Genomic DNA, 19,500 nt, shown 5'->3' on the forward strand with positions numbered 1-19,500 from the left:
GATGTATACGAGGTGTTCTACCTCCACTGACTTAATATGCCAACCAACGAATAGCACTCTTTTTTCTACTAGTTAATTTATAGCCACATAAGTATAAACATTTCTTGGGTTCTTTTATCATTCATAACTTTGTTCTGCCAGTAATATCTGTCATTCTATGCAGCTCAGTAAGCGCTTTCAGACTCAAGATATCTGTATTTCTAAATGGAATCTGAGATGAATTTTGATAAACATACATTCTGTATCTTAATAAAAAAGGGATTTCCCCCTTAACTACCTGCATATATAAATGTTTAAAAGTTTCTGAAACTTGCCTTTGCATTAGATGAAAATTCAATGTCAAAATAATATTAAAAATACACAAAACTGAAGGAAATTGTTTTAACCATGATGTGATAAATAATAAATCAGAATACAAGTTACTCTGCAATTATGGGTTTTCTTCATTCTTTAAGCTTCTTGCCTGTTCCACATCAGTGGATCGACAGCCCTTTAGTTTAACAATTATGCACAGAAGCAATCTTGTTAGGACTTGATAAAACACTGTCACTGCCTTTGTCACTGCCATACAAAGACGCGGCAGTAAAAGCTGCTCCGTACTAAGCTGCCTTGCACTGAGGCAATGTGCCCAAACACGCAAGTTCAAAGTGAAGTTCCAAAGAACTGGATGGAAGCTTGAGTGCTTGAAGGCAAATGGAAAAGATGTAACCCAAACACTACTTTGCTTGAAGGCGACCCTCCAGAATTAGAGCTCAGAATAGCTTTCAGCTTGTTTGGCTGGCTACTCCACTCTCCCCACTTTCGGATGCTAATATATTTCAGGTGCCCAGGCTTTTCCAAAAACCAAGAGCTTCATTTTTAGTAGCGTATTCTCCTGCGAGGCCAGCCAGTATGCTCTCTCCTTGAGGGATGTTTACTTACATATTCAGTTCAAATTTACAGTGCCTGGCTTGCGAATGAAATGCCACTTAGGAAGAGAATGCCATACCATTGTGGGAGATAAATCAAACAACCACTTCTTATTTTAGCACACGCTGGAAATCACACATTTCTGAAGCAGTATGTAGGTTATCTGCACAACAGAAACACATTCCACCCCCTCTTGGTATATTTCCCTGGCTACTATACAAACTAACCTAAAATTGCTTTCTTCAGCAAAAGTCTCTTTACTGAAGAAAGCAATTAACCCCTTTGGTTCCTTTACAGAATGTGATGATTATGAGGCATCGGGGCTGGGTGGAAAGTTTAACCTCTGCGAAGGACACTTTTCAAAAGAAGTAAGATTTAGAATGGCCTCCTTGGAGGTCAGAATTCTATTTATGATATGGTCACTGGGCTGAATTCAAACCTCTGGGGAAGGAAAGTGAGTAAATAAGGTTGGTCTTGTTAGCAAAAGGGTTATTTGCTTCTGAGAACATATTGTTAACACATACCAACCTCAGAAATGGTGGCTTCACACGCTGCTCCCTCTGCTGTTGCTGATGGCACTGAATCATTCTCAGTTAAGTCTTTACTAGCAATTGTTTTTCCAGTAGCACTGAAGGGTTTGTATCAAATCATTTGTGCCCCTGGCCTTGGAGCCCACAGCCTACACGAGTGTAAGGCAGCTGTCTTGGTGGTAAGAGGAAGGTGCTCAGTTATTATCTATAGCTAACTGCTAACAACTCAGAGGCATTTTGTGACCTTAGAATTCATTCTTGATTTTTACTCTTGAGCTTTTCGGTTTGGCCACTAGACTAAAAGTTAGGGATATGTACTTCAGCTTGAGAGGTGGAAATGTCGCTGGACAATGCTGGAGGCTGTTCTCAGACCACCTTCACGCAATGAAGGAAAAAACCTTCACCGCTACCACCAAGTCTGTCTCTCCACAAACTCCTGAGCTTTCTTCTCAATAGGTCTTAAAGTTACCTATTAGTCCTAGCAAAGGGCCACAAAAGACCTAAGGCTCTGTGCTAAGTTTAAAAAAAAAAAAAAAGAGAGCCACAGGTTTTTGAGGTGGAAAGGACCCCCAGCTCAAAGCCCAGTGTTCTGGAAGCGCTATTGAGGGTAACCGGAGCAAGGCCCTGCACTGCCTCCATTTATTGTCTGCAGATTTTCTTCCTTGCTTTCTTGATGAAACTGTCAATCTTCATAATGGTGTTAGCAATCACAGGGATGTGCTGTGAAGCGGCTTTAAAGGCATCTGATAAAGAGAAAACCTGTGCTCGCCCGTTCCTGAGCCCCTCTTTAGAGTCAGTTACCAGTGATAAGGTTGGGCATTCTGACTTGTACAGAGTGCAAGAAATTTGACTTGGCAAGTCAAGCTGCCACCACCTCGACAGAACAAGTGAGGTTGCAAGCCACAGTCTTTTCAAACCTTCACACTGGTAGAATTTGACATTACCACATTGCTGTGTTCTGGTTGGCTGCCCCGACCAGCAAGAGGTAAAAACATTTTAGTGTGAGGCTCTGGTGCAGTTTTCTGGACCCCTCATTCCCACTATTTCTCTACCCTACTGTGGCTTTTAGACTTGACTCCCAAGAACAACAGTCTCTATACAGTGCTGTACATGATCACAGGCTGGTGCAGCTTCGAGCTCCAATCCAAGCAGCATCCACACACTAGCATTCAGGCAAGCCCAGACTAACCTGAGGCCCTATACTTTGCTCTTGTATAACCTGATATGGCAGGATAGAAAACTCAGTTGGTCCTAAGAGCTCCCCAACGCTCAAAGTTGTCCCAAATCGCTGTCGGAAACAAGCCACAGACCTGAGAGCACCTGCCATGCCTTCCCAGGGCAACTCTACACCAGCAGCTCACCCACGCCAAGTGGGCAAATTATCAAGCTACAGCACGCTTCAATGCCTTCTTTGTACTCCCTCCATTTCCGTTAGTCAGGTCTCCTAAATTGCAAACCATTCAAGGGCAAAGGGAGGTTTATGCTCCCAATTAGTTATTCCTGAAAACTAGGAGCTGTACTACACATTAAAAAAGGAAAACTGCTTAGTACATAGTCTGTGGGGGTCTCCAAACAGCAGGTGATTCCACACACCATATGTGATTCAACAGCTAAAGGCACCAAAGGGAGCAGAGGGTAGGGCTAGAGCTTCAACTCTGACTCCAAGCCACAGAAGCCAGGAAATTCAGCTGCAGAACTGCAAAGTCGTGTGAGATTCTGGATAAGGTAATATCTATCAAGTCACATCTGCTGATGAGCCTGGTATGCCTTCCCATCTGCAAACTGGAAGTCTTTGGTCGTGCACATTTGGAGTGGTGCACCAAGGAAGACAGTTATGTCCCTCTGGATTTGATGAGTCTTTTAAGGAACAACTTCTGTACTCTGGTGTCTTAGAAAGAAGGTTGCCTGCACCAAAATAGGTCATTTGTCAAGCAGTTATTTGCTGTATTTTTCCTGCTGGAAATTATGCCTTCTGCAAGGAAAGTTTAGGTGCTGCAGAGGATTTGTATAAAAGTGTGCAGTCGTCAACTCCCACTATTTCCTTTTCTTCAAATACATCCCAAAAGGGACATGCATTTAAGTAGCACAGCAGGCCAGTGTAACCAAAATGACAGCGCTCTTTCCAATTTATACTTCTAAAAGAGAATAAGCAGACACACAATAACAAAAGCCTTTAGTCGAGATTTCATATCAGACATTTTGATGAATAGTAGCCTAAAGGGCAACATATTTATAAGTTTTAAGTCTCTCCTGCAACACAAACTGTCCTGATTTATCCCTATGATAAAGAACTCTGAGAGCTACTTTACCATATTTATTATTTTACAGAGGGGGAAAAATGTTGATTCAGCCCTCAATCTGCCACTGTTGGAGTTATAAATGTTGGTAAGAGACCAATGCTGATGTCTATAAATATTAATCTCTTCACCATAAGTTCTGGGCACCCCCCCCTTTTCTTCTGGAACATTTCCCCCTTATTCCTGCTGAAATCTACAGGATTTGCTTTATTGGTTAAAACCTTAAAAGTAATGGAGAGGGCTGCCCCTCTGAAGTTCATTACTAACTGGGTAGCTGATGGCCCAGCAAAGCTCCAATATTTCTTAAAAAGAAATCTTTACCGACCAATGTCAATATCTATTCTGCAAGCTGATAAACAGGTTTTCTTATCTGCATGTACGTACTCCCCACTCCCACCCCTACTCCAAATGAAAATTTCTATATAGAATGCTATCAAAGATTATTAAGCTCCTTTTGACTTTGACCCTTGAATTCAAAAACACAGACATTTTCTTTAAAATCTGGTCCATCTGGTTTATAACGTAGTTAATACATCATTTTTGGGATACACCCCAAGTCACTGCTTATTCTAGCTAACTGTGAACTACTGGGAGTTCATTCATTAGCAGGTAGGAAAAACATCTGAACACAACCACCAGATTGTGTTTGTCTACAGTGTCAAAGTGAACTGTTCATTAGCATTTGTGAGAAATGTTCAAGTCACCACTGGGTATTAACCCAAACTGAGTGAGGAATAGAGGCTCAGGGACTGATGTGTTAATTTACTCTTCCAGGGTTAAATGCCAGAGACTGGTCCTTAGTACAGCTTCCTCCTTATTAAAGTGGCAGTGAAAGTAAAGGACCAAGATACGTTATTATAATCACTGCCAAACAATTAAATTGAAGTTCTGAATATAAAATCTGGGGATAGTTACATTCAACCATTGCTCTGTATTGTAATACAATGTTTGTACCATAAGATGTAAACATGGGTTATAATCTTTTCTAGTCTAAGAAATACTTCCTGGAGGTAGAACTCTCAGGAGAAACTTCTTAATGTAAGACTAAGGATTTTTAGAAGTTTCAGTGGTACTACTCTTGGTTAATTTTGAAAAATGCTTGGTATAAACACTATATGTGCTGGGTGGGTTGGCTGCTAAAGATCTACTGAGACGTGGTATTCCATGTGGATATACATCTTTAATTAGTCTCAATAGATTTTGTGTATTCAACATTAATCTATACCACCTGTCCCAGACTAAAAGCAGGAAAATGGTTCTTCCTAACCACTCTTCCACAGAAAATTACTGTTTCTTTTTCCAGTAAATTCTGAAGGCCTTCTAAAGGGTCTTAAATGTTAGTTTAACTTCACTTTTATTTTTCCTGGTCCATTATAGATTTTTCTTTTTTAAAAAAGAAACTTACAAAGACTGTTGCTCTATGATTTTGTTAAAGGCAAAAGGAAGCATTTCACAGATGCATTATTAAAATCCTGATCTGAGACAGAAGTGTCTCATACCTGCATTTTAGCTCTAGTCAGTGCACTTCTCATTTCTAATAAGCCGCCCAGCCAAAGGATTATATTTGGCTATGACATTTCTCCCAATTTTGCATCCCAGCTCAGAAACCAGTTAAGAGTCTCATTCTTGATTTTATACTTACTCACTATGATGAACAGATTATCTTTTCTTTTTCTCTTTTCCTATCAAATAATTCACTTGTGTTTCAATTTGTTTAGTAACTATTGTTTACTTTAAAATGGTAACTTGAAAAGGAAAAAACAAAAAATAATTTAAAAATCACTTAGAACTATTAGAATGAATACAAGCGATCATAAGTTTAATCTCAAAAACAAAACCAAAAAAATTAACTGCAGATTCTCTAAAGCTTATGTTTTTAAATAATAATTTGAAAGGGACAGACTAGATGATATTCACAATAACTCACTAATTGTTTTTCAGCAGTAGTGAGACACAAATTAAGAATATTCCTACGATTAACCCTGAAAAAGAAATCTATTTGGGTTTAGTTTTATTTCCTGAAGAAAGAAAACAACATCAGGACTTTTTTGCTATGGAAAGGCAGAGAGAAAGAAGAACTGGAACTTCTGCTCATTGGTAAGCAGATCAGAGACTTCTGATGTCAGGGTGGGTAGGGTCAATATCTGCCAGAAAGATAAACATACAAAAGGCTTGTTTCCTAGAAAGCTATGCAGTTGTTTATTTCTGAACACATAGAAGATAGCTAGCCAGATACCAAAAGCTTCGTATTTCTGACACGAAGGCTAAAAAACAAAACTGTTTTGCTCTAGTAAGTCATCTACTTTATGATGATAAACATTCCAAAATGCCTAAATGGCCATTTCTATGCTAGATATCAGAATATAAAAAATATAAAATCAAAAAGCAAAATGAAACTTGGCTTGTCCACGATCAATGGGCCTGAAACATTACTGCTATCTAGATGAAGTATGTTCTACACCACAGTGGTGGTTTATCATTTTGCTATCACATTAAATTCAGAAACATCTCTTAAATGTTCCTCATTAGCTGAACACATTATTCAATTTTGTGCTAACTTTCAAAATAGCTCTTTTAACTAGAAATGAGAAACAAGAAGCCATACTGGATATCAGTTCGATAATTAAATGAGTTCACCAGTGTTTCAAAGACAGAGAGAAAAATGAAACCCACTGATCTCTGTTTCTTGAAGCATCGTGATTTTTATCACATATTTAGCCAAAGAACTAGGTACCTTAAATGTCGGTTACAAAAATAAATTGTGTTTGGTTTTTAATTAAGTCTTTATCTTTATGTAAAAAAAAATTAGGCCTGGGGGTTTAGATTGTCATTTTACACAAAAGTAAATGGTAAATGCCTTTCTCCATGCAAAGCCATTAGATATAATTATGCAATGGGTAAAGCACATATCACACTATAAATGTCATTTGGTTTTACAGTTATAAACTCATCAACATTTATGAAAACATTGCCTGGAGAAAGAACGAGATGGCTATAGCTTGTGACAAATTCAACGCCATGTTTGCAAGTACAAGATAAAGGTGTGTCATGGTAAACACACGCTCACACATTAAAGTGGTGGTCCTCATACCCACTGAACAGAAGTTCTGTTCTCGCCGGAAAGGCCCCCCAAGCACCACACATTTTGGTGGGGTTTTGAGGTCTATTTTCCTTCTTGAAAATCATGCCCCACTCCACGCTTTTAAACTTTGACATAAGGTGTGCATAATTCCAGCCAACTTCTGCAAAGAGAGGAACGTGTAAATTCACCTAGATGAGCTTTAGGGTTTGATTTCAATTGCTTATTCAGCCACAAATCTTAGTGCTTCTTAGTTAGTAATCTCTTAATGGAGTTCTGTTCAAATGGAAACCCAGGGACTATCCCTGCTAGGTTCCCTTTAGACAACAGGGGTTTGTTTCATCTTTCTTGCTCTGAGTCATAGAATGGCACAGGTGCTTAAGCACGAGCACCAGGCTCTGCCCGCACACTGTGTTAACAGTTCTCCTCTCTTGAGTGCCATTTCACTATCCCCATCAATCTGGTAGTTATCGCCGAGGGAGATTTGTCCCTTGAAAAACAAAATGGCTGGGCTTAAAAAGTCTACTTCTTCTCTTGTCCCCATTTCAGTTTCACACAACTTGTTAATACAAAATCTTGACAATGGTCCAGGGTAATAACGCCACTGGCAATGTTTCTGTCAGAGCCACTCCTGCTCTTTGTGGTGCCTAAAAATTGGGGGAGTAAAGGACAAGAGCAGCAACAAAGCCTGGGAAGAACAAGAAGTAGTTCTTCAAAGTATAATAAAATGGTAGATCCACTGGAAGCAAATTTAATCTTATATTATGTTATTATGCTATTAATAACTTCATTATACCTTTCTTTATAAGCTAGATGTTTCAGACACTTATAAATACCAGTATTTCTTGAAAGGGGAGGCTTCCCAGGGATCCAGCAATTGCACCAGTGTAGATCTTGTGTCTGTCGCCAGACCTGACCCACATTCACCACAAAGTGTCCTGTTTGGTCTCTACCTTGACTCTATCACATACCCTGGTTTCTGTACAACACCCCTTGCCATGAACTGGCCTCTGGATCCCCTACCCTAAGGCCCTTTTCAGCTCAGGTGAGGTATTTTTTTTCATTTCAATTAAGATTACATTTCAACCACTATGAGTGGGCATCTACCATTCTCTTAACCAGTTCAAGAGACAGAGAATTACCAAGAAAATGCTGGAGAAAGCCCAGTTTTTTCAATTCCACAAAAATCCCTTCCACATTGCATCAATCCCCAGAACCAGGTCCACTGGGAGCATCACACCGCCCTTTCAGCTCCCCGTGGTTGCAGGATACAGCTGTTGCTAGGTGCACTGGAAACAAGGCCCCTCTCCCCTTCATCCCTCTCACTCCACTGCTGCCTGCTTAATTCCAGCTCCTTTTCCCTGTCTCAGCTGCGGTACCGTTTCCTTCTGAAGGCCTTACCTGACTCCACTGTCCCTAGGCCACCTCCACTTGACCCAGTGCCCTGCTCTTCCCCCATCTCACGAAGGATAATCTCTTAAACTGCTGTACAACGTAACCTTAGGAAACACGCATTAGTATTTCCTATCCATGGAATAAAGAGAAAAATCTCTGTCAATTAAATTGGTATGGCATATAGGACTGAAGATAAAAGGTATATACAGCTCTTTGATAACAAAGGGACATATGAATTCGAGATGCTATAATTACTTGCTCTTTGATCCTACTCTTGTACTTTGCAAGTAACTTATTAAAGAACAAGTGAAGCATAACTGAAAATAAAGGTTTTTTTAGAAAAGGGATTTTCACGGGGGCTGGAGGGCAGGGAGTAGGAATGTACTATAATAGTTACAGGTTCACTTTAACTATTCTAAGAGGACCCAGTGAGCCTTAATAAGGAGACAAATAAGAATGCATTAGAGGATAATGATGCACTCGCTACTTAAACTTCCACACTTTTTGTTTTCTACTAACAGAGATGTATTTTTGCTTTAAATTCAAGCTGATCCCATTAGCAGCGATTTTCAATTTCACAGTCTCCTCAAATAGCCACAGAACATCCAGAAAACACTGAAAAGTGTTGCTCCCAAGACTAAGGTTAGCAGAAGCTTAGTTATTACCATTACTTGTATTTAATTTCAAGCTTGCCAACTCATAGCTTCAGAAAGAAGGGAAGAGAAAACAAGTTATTTAAAATTGATGTATTTTATCATTACCCATCATTAAAAAATGATGCTGTTGTACCATTTCAGAAGTAGCAGGCAGTGAATATTTAATACTGAGGCTAGTATTTATTAATTTTGCATTTCTACAGTTCCTTATTGAATGACTATTTTAAATGACTATGATTTATGTATTTTTTCTGACACCCTGGCATTTAATTTCTATTTGCGAAGCATTTGTCTTTGTGCTTAAAAAGCTATTCAGTAGTACCTATAAGTTGAGGTATTGTTTAAAACAATAGGCAACATCAGGATTCGGCGGGGGAAAATCATACATGTGGACATGTGTTAAAGAGGCGGCATATGGAGAAGGAAAAGGAGTGGTTGCAGCATGCTACTCTCAAATCTCTTTGCAGAATACATTAGACCAATAAAACAGCTAAGTCAACAGACAAAGCCGCACAGAGACAGAGGAATACACACAAGAATATGGGCAAGCTGGCTCACACTCACAAGTGAAATATCCTATGTAAAGTCACACAAATCCACGGTGATGGGGGGGCATGGCCATTAGTTTGTGTCCTCATTACATCATAAACATCTGTCTTCCTCTATTTATTTTTCACATATCTAGAAACTAACTTACCATATTTTTATTGACAAAAATATTTCTTTAACAATTAGCTGCTGATTGGCCTGCTACAAAAAGCTCTGTGGGTATAAATAAGCTATTTCTACCCTCTCTGCTCCCATCATCTCTATCCCAAGCCAGCACTCTGGTTCTTAGCACCTGGAAACTCCCATTCTCCTGGCCTCATACTGTCATGTGTCCCGTTTCTTCCCTGATGCTAGCATCCTACCAGCTCCGCAGAAGCGGACAAAGAAAAGTCGATCTGTGCCGAACACTAATAAAGACCACATTTTCTCAACAAGATTGCATCCAGTAAATTGCAAGCCCGAGGGCAAAGTACAGAATAGGGGAAGCTTGTCAGCACGGAAACATCGCACAGTTGGTAGCCAATAGCCAGCCTGAGTAGACAGGAACATATTGCTGACCAGCAACACAATGCCCCACCACAAAATCTACTACAGACACATATTTTGCTATGACAAGTTATTTTGTTTTACCTATTAGTATTATTATGCAGTATGGGTACCCTGAAAGCTCACGATCAGCCACCAAGCCCTAATGTTGTTACAGAGACTTGATGAAAGCCATGGCCTGACAAAATACACAGGGCTCACAGCTGCACGCAATGCATGCTAAAGAGTAAGGTGTGATTTCTTCTTTCATTAGCAGAATGTGCAAAGCACTACTACTACCGCTACTACTACCACCACCACCACCACCACCGCCAATAATCATTTCTCTGTCCACTAAAATGATGATGACTATTCCAGTGAATGTCAGAACAGAGGCAGATTTTAGCCAGTAGGGATGCTAATAATAATCAACCCCATTTCATCCGTTCCAAAGCCAGAGATCAAAGCAAAACACTTTCCAGGGTCAAGCTTGGGAAGGAAGGAGACTAAGAAGCGCTTCTACACTTCATAAAGTTCCCACTCCAAATAGTTTTTAGGTACCATTGTCTTGCCTGGCTGATAAGAAGTAGATTTCTGTTAATCAAGGGAAGACTGCCTGTGGTAGTATTTTTGAATTTTGCTCCACAGTCATTATCAAATGACACCAATCATGCATTTAACTATGCAGTAAAACACTGTTACTACAAGAAACAATAAAGTGCATTCCTTTTCTTCAAGAACGTACAGTTTTAGCTGCAGAGATGGGAGAGCCAAATAAAAAGAAGCATATATGCCTCACTGTGTTAAGTACTAAGTGGTACAGACACTAAGCTTTCTGGAACTCTTTCCCCTACTGCTTGCCTATGTATAGCGTTCATTCCCAGCACCAATTTCTTTCATGTAGGGCATCACACTTACAGTGACCATGTATTTCTCTACCAACCCAGTAATCCTCTCCCTTGCCCCAACCCTGAACACATTCTCACTTTCCTATTTCATGGCTAGACATCTCTACAATAAATTTCTTCCCTTCTGGATCCTGGGGCTTACCTGACTACTTGCATAAACATGATCTTTCCTGCCTGTTTGAATTTTATCTGCATAGTTGTAAGTAAAAATAATAATTGTAATAAAACCTGCCTCATGAGCTACAATTAGAAAAATTACACAAAACACCTAGAACAGTAATTAGCACATAGTAAATGTTCAATAAATGTTAGCTGTAATCATTATTGTTAATAGTTTATTATAATTATGTACAACAGATATAAGTAAATTAAATAGAACTTGTCTTCTAGCAACTCTAGTAAAATACATAGAAGAAAAACTTCATATATTTAGGATAAGGAACAGGATATGATAAATATTACATGAATGTTTTAGAAAAAATCAGTAGAAGTAAAGATGGGAGATGAAGGGCCTTATTTTGCCATCACTGTGGAGGGCTCTGAATGCCAGGGAGAGACTTTATCCTGTAGATACTAAATGACTGAAGGTAGTTAAAAGTCTTCCAAGTGTGAAGGGAACATGATAAAGAGGAATCATATATCACACTATATCCCAGAGAGAATACTTCTATATAAGATAATAACATGTATGATGTTGGGGCAGGGGGAATAAGATGGAAAGACTATGTGGCTAAGAGGCTTTGGGACACTGGCAGGAAATGGAACACTGGCAGCAAAGCTAGTGTTGACTTAAACCAAGGTAGGATGAGTGGCAGTCATAAATGTGAATGCCCAGATCCTACAATTACAACAAAGGGTTTCTACATCCTGGTTGATAGCAAAATGGTGGTAGGAGGAGAGTAGAAGGAACAAACACAAATATTAAGGCAGGAGGTCTAGGACACATCAATGAAGATGGGAAGCCTGCAGACACTGGGAGACAACAAGGGATGATGTATGCAGTCACCTGAGTGATGCATAACTGTACATTTGAGAAGTGAACTCAAGGGTAGAGATGTAGATTTGGAAACCACCCAAATCAAGATGACAACTGGATTGTACCCTTGGAGACCCTGGAATATAGGTAAAGTACCAGGGTCAGGCAAGACAATCCTGTCCCTAAAAATGTCATCCCCTCCAAACCTCTCACTAGGCCTTTTAGGGACAGACGATTTACCAACCCACAAATCAGAAAACTAGATCTACTAGCACTTATTTCTAGCTACAGTATCATTAAATAGCTATTTCAAGCTTACAGAAATGGATTTGGGATACAGACAATGTCTACCAATGGGATATGAAATGAAGCCCAACAATTTAACATTTTTTACCTCAAGTCAAAAATATTTTACAAGAACCACCTGAGAGAAAAGCTTCAGGCTGAGAAAGTGGGAATTCTTGTGCTCAGTCCTGCTTTTTTCCGGGAGTTTCCAAGATCTACTTTCTGTTATATTTGCTTTTCTTTGATAAACATTTAAGAACCCAGGCATTTGAACCATGGATTTTGTGTTAGATAATGCAGAGACATTTTGCTGTTTCATGTTACATGTCACAGGAGAAGACTAAACTCTTTCCTATTCTTCCAAAGAAAAGATAAGAGTTGGAGGAACTGATTTATAAAAATACGTGGAATTTTTCCACACATTGCCCAATTGGGCACCAGATTCAGTTTAATTAGAACAATATTCCTTCCCATATCTGAAATACTTAGTTTCTACCTAGCTCATCATGCTGCAACATTCCCCTGTCTCCAAATGAAATTACAGCAAGCCAGTACCCTAGGACACGTGTGTGACTTGCATACTGCACAGCTGCACAAAGCCAAGCTCCTTCTCATAAAAGGACAACGGTCTTGGCCACACTACACGCTAACATCAAGCTACTGGACTTAATCCAGTTAAATACAAGCCTCAATTAGTAAGATATTGGCCAAGCAGTTAAGGATGTGAATGGTGAGTATTTCAGTGTTTTAGAAGTTACACAGCTAGAGAAGCAGTACAGGCTTCCTGGTGTATGCATCAAACATAATGGTAGTGGAAATATCTGTGACAAATATACCACCTTTTCTGGGGCCCCACAAGCACTTGGTTTGGGTAGACAGAAACATGGCTACAAAATGGAAAGCCTTTTTCCCACTGAATTGAAGTCTATGCAGTTTTCTGTCTAGAATGGTTATAAAAATAAGCTTTTTCTTGTTTGCATCTCCAAGTTGCTATATTTGGCAGAGTGATGAAAAATGCTGGAATTTGTATATAATGTAGCCACCAGATAAGAAAGCAGGAAAAGAAAAGGAACAGGGGATTAATTACCAGTCCTACAGAATGAACTTTACCCTGCTAAGGTAATATAGTCCCTGTAGGCACGAAAGATGAAAAAATTATAGCACACCTAATACACAGCTATTCATATTGTATACAAATCAAAGTAGGCCTCATGCAGAAGCCAAACCTCAGATCTTCACAGACCTACCGTGCAACACCACCATCAGAACTAAACCTGGCACCTTGTTCTGAGTAGGAAACAACACTGCTGACTAGCCTGGCACGCAAGGGGATGTCAAAAAGGCACATTTTCTATCAAGATGTGGCTTTATCAATAAGTTTACTTATTTACCTAGGAATGTGGTCTCTCAGTGATTAATGATGAGAAATTCTACCATGACAAGTAACTTATCCTTAATGCATCCTGCTCAAAAACAGGCAGCAAAGAACTGCACATCTCCCTAGACAGTTTGTCAATTTCATCTCCTCAATGAACAGAAATAAGAGCTCACCATTGACAACTGTGAGGGCCATGGCCCCTTCTGGCCTTGGCCTAATGTTACCTAAAAATGGACCTGATGCCCAGTAGAGTGGGAAAACCCACTCAAGTACAAGGCAGATCTATTTGCCTATTTATAGAAAAGATTTATAGAGAGAACTAGGCTATGTCTTTTTGCCTGAGCCTTCCTAAATCCTTGGGTCATGGAAGCTGTGCCAAGCTGTGTTGAACAGGCCTAAAAAGTTCTCCAGAGCATAGGAGCCAAGCTCTTTTATAATAAAGAAAAGGTTCATGAACTCTTAATAACAGTAAGTAATAAATAATGGGAGCATTAATTCAGTCAACATCAGGAGTTTAATTCTACAGCATTTTTGCTCTCAAGACTTAACCTTAAAGAGAACACCAAGATAATTATAATTTTTACATCTTTGGAGGAAATTTAAAAAAAAATAAAAGGGAGAGCAAACACAATTTCAAAACAACTCAAACATTTTATGTAATCTCGTACTATAAATTATGCATACATTTCTTTCAAAGTTGTTGAGTTTTTGAAAATCAGTGTTTTCCAGCTCAAGATTTTGAGTGGTCACTGCCAGTTTCATTTGCCAAATAATGAAACTTGTTCTTCAAGGTAATCATTTAGTTCTATGAGAGTTTAAAATAAGTCTGCTATAAAAGATGGATCTTCAGATCCAGGGCAAATAAGAAGTACAAGGTACACTTAAGTGGAAATACATGAGTTGTCTATAACCACAGCAGTTTTCAAGGAAAAGAAGCTTAGTTCCTAATACAAAAAAGAATTTACTGATGTTCAAAAGGTAAAAAGAAAGTCATAGTGTTATATTTAATAGCTGACTGAAGAAAAAAAACATGTCACTGATATTTAATCATCGGGTTAACCATAATTCATTTTTTTGTGGCTGTAACTCTATGTAGAACACAATGTAAACTAGCTTTACAAAGTGAAATGCATCAAAGACACCCAACCCCTCCATCTTGTAGCTATACTGAAACTATTTCGTTTATCTGGATTTAGTAACTCTTCTAGTTCCTTCCAGCAGTGTCAATGTCACTACTGTAGACTTTTAATGAAAACAAGAATTTTAAAGTAAGTATTTCTGTTTACCAAGAACTAAGTAACATTATTACAGTGATACTGTGCGTGGGTTATTTCATGTTGTCTTCACAGTAATCTTCTGGGACAGGTTCAACACGTAACCTTACTTTGCACATGAGAGAGAACTGAGAATTTAATAACCTGCCTAAGGAAGCACAGCTCCAAGTAATGCACAAGCCAGGATTCAAACTTGGCTTCATCTACTCTATGTCTTGATCTCTTAACTTCCAGGATATTATCTCTTATGTACTTTTGTGATGGATACATGCATATGAGGAAATGTGAAAGGTCAGACCTCAGTATTCAAATACAAATCACAATCCAAGACGTATCATAAGTTCTGGTGGACATCACAGTTAGTAATCTGAGTTAATAACCACCACTACATTCTTATTATAACCCTGTAGAAAAAAAAACCTTAGAATGTCCATGACTTTGTTTCTTTGTTCATTTCAAGAAAATTGTTGGTAGGGAGCTGTGAGGGAGGACAAGTGCTTTTCCCAGGGTATTGTTATAGTGAAAGATGACCAAGGCAACGCTCCATGGAGGCTGTATTTGAATTTCTAGCCAATGCACCTTCCTACAACAGTCTCCTTAAAAGAGAAAAGGAGCCAAGACCTGAAAGGCCGTGCATGGGAAGGTCTTGAAAAAATTTACGGAGGAAAGAAGAGTATATAAATGAAGATATACTTATTTATATGGAAAGGAAAATTAAGTGTGGTTAAGAAAAATCCAGGGTTCATACTAAAATAGGGGCTTCTACAGAGCCTAAAAATTACTGGCCTTTAACATACATGAAGGCAAATGGCCTCATGAATCCATCTTTAGCCTCTCTGTGGGCTGAATTATACTCTGCACGATATACTAAATAAAGACGGCCATGAGCAGCTTTTATAGCTTTGATGAATGGCTTTTTAGTTTAGGTTGCATTATGAGAACAAAACAAGTGGTTGTGAATCATAACATTTTATGTATCTGCTGCTTCATATAGTTCTCTAAAATTAAGCCTCTAAATTATACTCCACCCTCATTAGGAAAACAGTCCCAGAAAGAGGAAAGCATTTTAGAGCCTATGCAAAAGAGGTGGCAGTGGACCTGTGCTCAGAGACCCTGAGCATAATTAAACTGATGGGAGCAGAGCGAGACCGGGTGTGGGGACAGAAGGCAGACAGGTGGGCTGCCCAGGAAACAAAGGCCAAAAGACCCCACCCATCACTACCCAGAATTGAAGACCCACAGGCTAACAAGGTTCAGAGACCTGCTGTGTCCAGTTACTGAAAGCACCCTGGAGCAATGCAGTGAGAGGAAACGTTCCTGATCCAAAGCCGAAAGAAGAGAGGGCAGGAGAGAAGAGATTCTAAGCGAATTAGTAAGTGTTTATGGAGTATTTACCGTCCAGGGAATGCAGGGTAAGACTCAGGTCTAAAACAGCAGCTTAAAAACGCAGTAAAATAAAGGCTGATACCTCAAGGTAGTTACCATCTAGCCAGGGAAATGAAACAGACAAGAAAAGGCAACAATGGAAGACACTATAAAATTCAAGGCCAATTTCTTGGAAAATACTATGGAAACTACCATTTAGGGCAAGGTAGGGTTAGTGCAGAAGCCTAAGCAAGGTGCCTGAGCTCACACAATACACTGTACCCCTGGTTATGGCTCCTACTTGTTTCTGTAAATGCCTGACCTTGACTGCATCCTCACTATACCACACAGTCTTTGCCAGTGGAGGCTGTGCCACCTTGTTCATGTGGCAGTCCTAGTGCCGAACACTCAGTAAACATCTCCTGGTTGGAATGAATGCCATGGAAGAATGAAGACAAGTACTGATCGTCTTGGGCTAGATTTTCAGTGATGATCCATCACTGAAGCTAAAATTCTAGTGCAGTCTTACAAGCACATATTGTGTGTCAGGTCAGGAGGAAGAGATGGTGCAACAGACGTGGCTGGACAGATAAGCACCTGTAGTTTGAAGACTATGTCTAAAAATGGGTCAACTATTTCACGGCCTACACATGGTTCATTATTATGTCATTACTAACAGAAATAAATGTGAATTATTTTAATACTACTACTGACCATGTTGCCAGTTAACTGGCAGAAAAAATTCAGACACATAGCACAAGAGAGGGGGACAATAAGCTGGCCTTCCTGTACTTGAATAAATACTCCCTGGCACCATTTCTTTTCAATAGATTTTAATGTCAGATTCACTGCTCCAGTTTACCAATTATTTAAAGGTTATAGTCAGTCAGACAAGGTTTGTCTTAAAAAAAAAAAAAAAGGAAAAACACAAACGGGGAGAGTCTTTAAAAAAAAGTAAATCACATTCACAAAAGTTTAGATAGTGCTATGGAGAGTAATCCCAAATGTTCAGTTCCTCCTATTTTCTCTTCTCTACCACTGCTACCTTAGCATCCAATAAATACTGTCACTTTGATAAATTAAAAAAAATGTTTTTCTTAACAATTTAAAGGTATGGTTTAGGTTATACATTAAAGTTGAAGATTATGCATTACTTTGTGCTTTAGTATTTTTCTGATTTATTTTTTAAAGGAATTTAATCAATAACTAATGTTCTCCTATTTTCAATACGTCTAAATGGTTACCATGCCATTTTTTTTCTAAAAGTTCATTTCTATTAAATGAACTGGCCAAAGGCTTTCCTTCCTAGTTAAATGGACTCTATCCAAGAATGCCATGAAAGACAAAGAATCCAACTGGTTCAGTGGCTCAATCCAATGAAGCATTCACCCTCGGCCCCTGACAGCTCAATCTCAATGCTTCCTGACAGTATGAAGGATTGCTAATTTCTTACACTCTCACTGGTGGTTCTTAAATGCCCACCAATGAACCAAATGTTGATCAGTCAATGCCAAGGCATCAGAAACCAAACTGCCAGCACCCTGATTTATACAGTCCAAAGACTAGAGGAGAGTATCGTCCTACCATTCAGGTTTAAAATCAGATCAAACACTTTAGAACTTACTACAGTGTCTTAACAGATGAATTTACAGTGAAAACCACTGTGAATCGAATTTATAATTTATAAGGATACAAGCTAATATTGTAGCTCACAGCATCGAACGTCAGTTGAGTACTCATTTTGTATCAGGAATTTTCTAAGGCCTTGAGATGCATTCGCTTGCATAACCTCAGTAAGAACCCAACTGAGATGATATTCTCACCTACATTTCATAATTGAGGAAACTGAGGCACAGAGTTTACTAACTTTTTCAAGGTCATCAAAACAGTGAGGTATAAAGTCTAGAACCACTGATAGATGTTTACAATTGTAGTCGATATATAACACAAGATGGTTTACTATGAATAAAAAAAAAGGCTTAGAATGGAAATATGAAAAAAAAACACTGATTACAGTTAAGTGTTTTCACATATGTCATTTCACTCAATGAAAATAAATACTAACTGGGGGTTAGCTGCCTAATTGTGACAGATGAAGAAGCAGAGAAATTAGGTAATCTGCCCAACAACACAGTGGTTGCAGTGAAGCTCAGAGCTCCTAAATTCTCTCAGGTAGCCGTCCCTCTGGGCCTTTGCAGCTCTCTGGTCAACCGCTTCCCATGGAACACAGCTGGGGTCTCATTTGGCATGAATCCCCAGGACCTAGCTGTGCACCCAAACCTTGGCATTCAGTATTTGCTTTTTTTTAAGTCTTTTTTGGGACAGGGTATCGATATGTAGTTCAGGCTGGCCTTGAGCTCACTTTGTAGCCCAGGCCGGTCTTGAACTTGCACTGATCTCCTGCCTTGGCCTCCTGAATGCTGGGATTACAGGTGTGCGCCACCACGCCCGGCTTTGCTTTGATATGGTGCTGTTACTTAATTTCTCTGGGCCTCAATATTCTTCATATATAAGACCATTATAGACACGGCTGTAGTGAGAAAAGGACTTAGCGTGTAGGAGAGCATCCTGCGCGCTCTAAAGTCACAGATACACAGCAATTTAAGCGCACCAGTAACAACAAACACCATCATTTCTCCGCTCTTTAGTAGTTTTTCTAAAAGGGTTGGTATTTTAGATGTAATTTTTAAAACAATGTAGTTAACATACTTAAAACTGTTACTGGTTCGATGCCTGCTGAGGTTTCTTTTGCATTTAGGGCAAGTTTGTACCCCTCGTTGTAATATATCTTCAAGAAGGGGTCACATACTATGCTATAATCCTTTTTTACCCCCAGACCTCCACTCCTCCTCCTCACAGCAAACCACAAACAAACACACGAAGAAACAAAAAGCATTAGGAATTTTATTTTCCTTAGGCTACTAAATACCTATCAGCCATTCTGATGAAGCCCGGGGCATTCAGCTTACATACAAAATTCACTGCTGTGTGCACTTTAAATGCAGTGACCTGACAAGGGACACAATCATGAAACACAAGCCTCATTAACATGCTCTAAATAATAATAAAATGAATTTAAACTTCAGTCGTATTTTAACATTATGATAAATGCCCACTGCAAAGCCAATTTGTGGCTGCTTAGGATTTCTAGTTGAAACAAAACCCGAACAGGGTGTAACGTACATTCTGGTAGTTCAATTTGTTATGTTCTGGATAGTGCCGGTCTTTATAGAACTACCTTTCCCCAATTAAGGAACAATTTTGCCAATCAGTTTTCCTGGAGACTCAGCCTCACAGAAGTGAGGGAGAAGGAGGGAAGCAGGAGTCGGGAAGGTTGCTGTACCTCCTGTCACATCACCACTGATTAAAGAGAC

The 19,500-nt window shown here is 39.3% G+C and overlaps 1 protein-coding gene across 6 annotated transcripts in view; it reads right to left on the reverse strand.

Moving 5' to 3' along the window:
* The window catches only part of Cadm1 (cell adhesion molecule 1), a 331,682-nt gene that overhangs the window by 94,866 nt on the left and 217,316 nt on the right, over positions 1 to 19,500 (reverse strand). The gene's annotated exons all lie outside the window — the stretch shown is intronic.

This window comes from Chinchilla lanigera, unplaced genomic scaffold, assembly GCF_000276665.1.
Source record: "Chinchilla lanigera isolate Chin_1 unplaced genomic scaffold, ChiLan1.0 scaffold00011, whole genome shotgun sequence".
Classification (NCBI taxonomy): domain Eukaryota; kingdom Metazoa; phylum Chordata; class Mammalia; order Rodentia; family Chinchillidae; genus Chinchilla; species Chinchilla lanigera.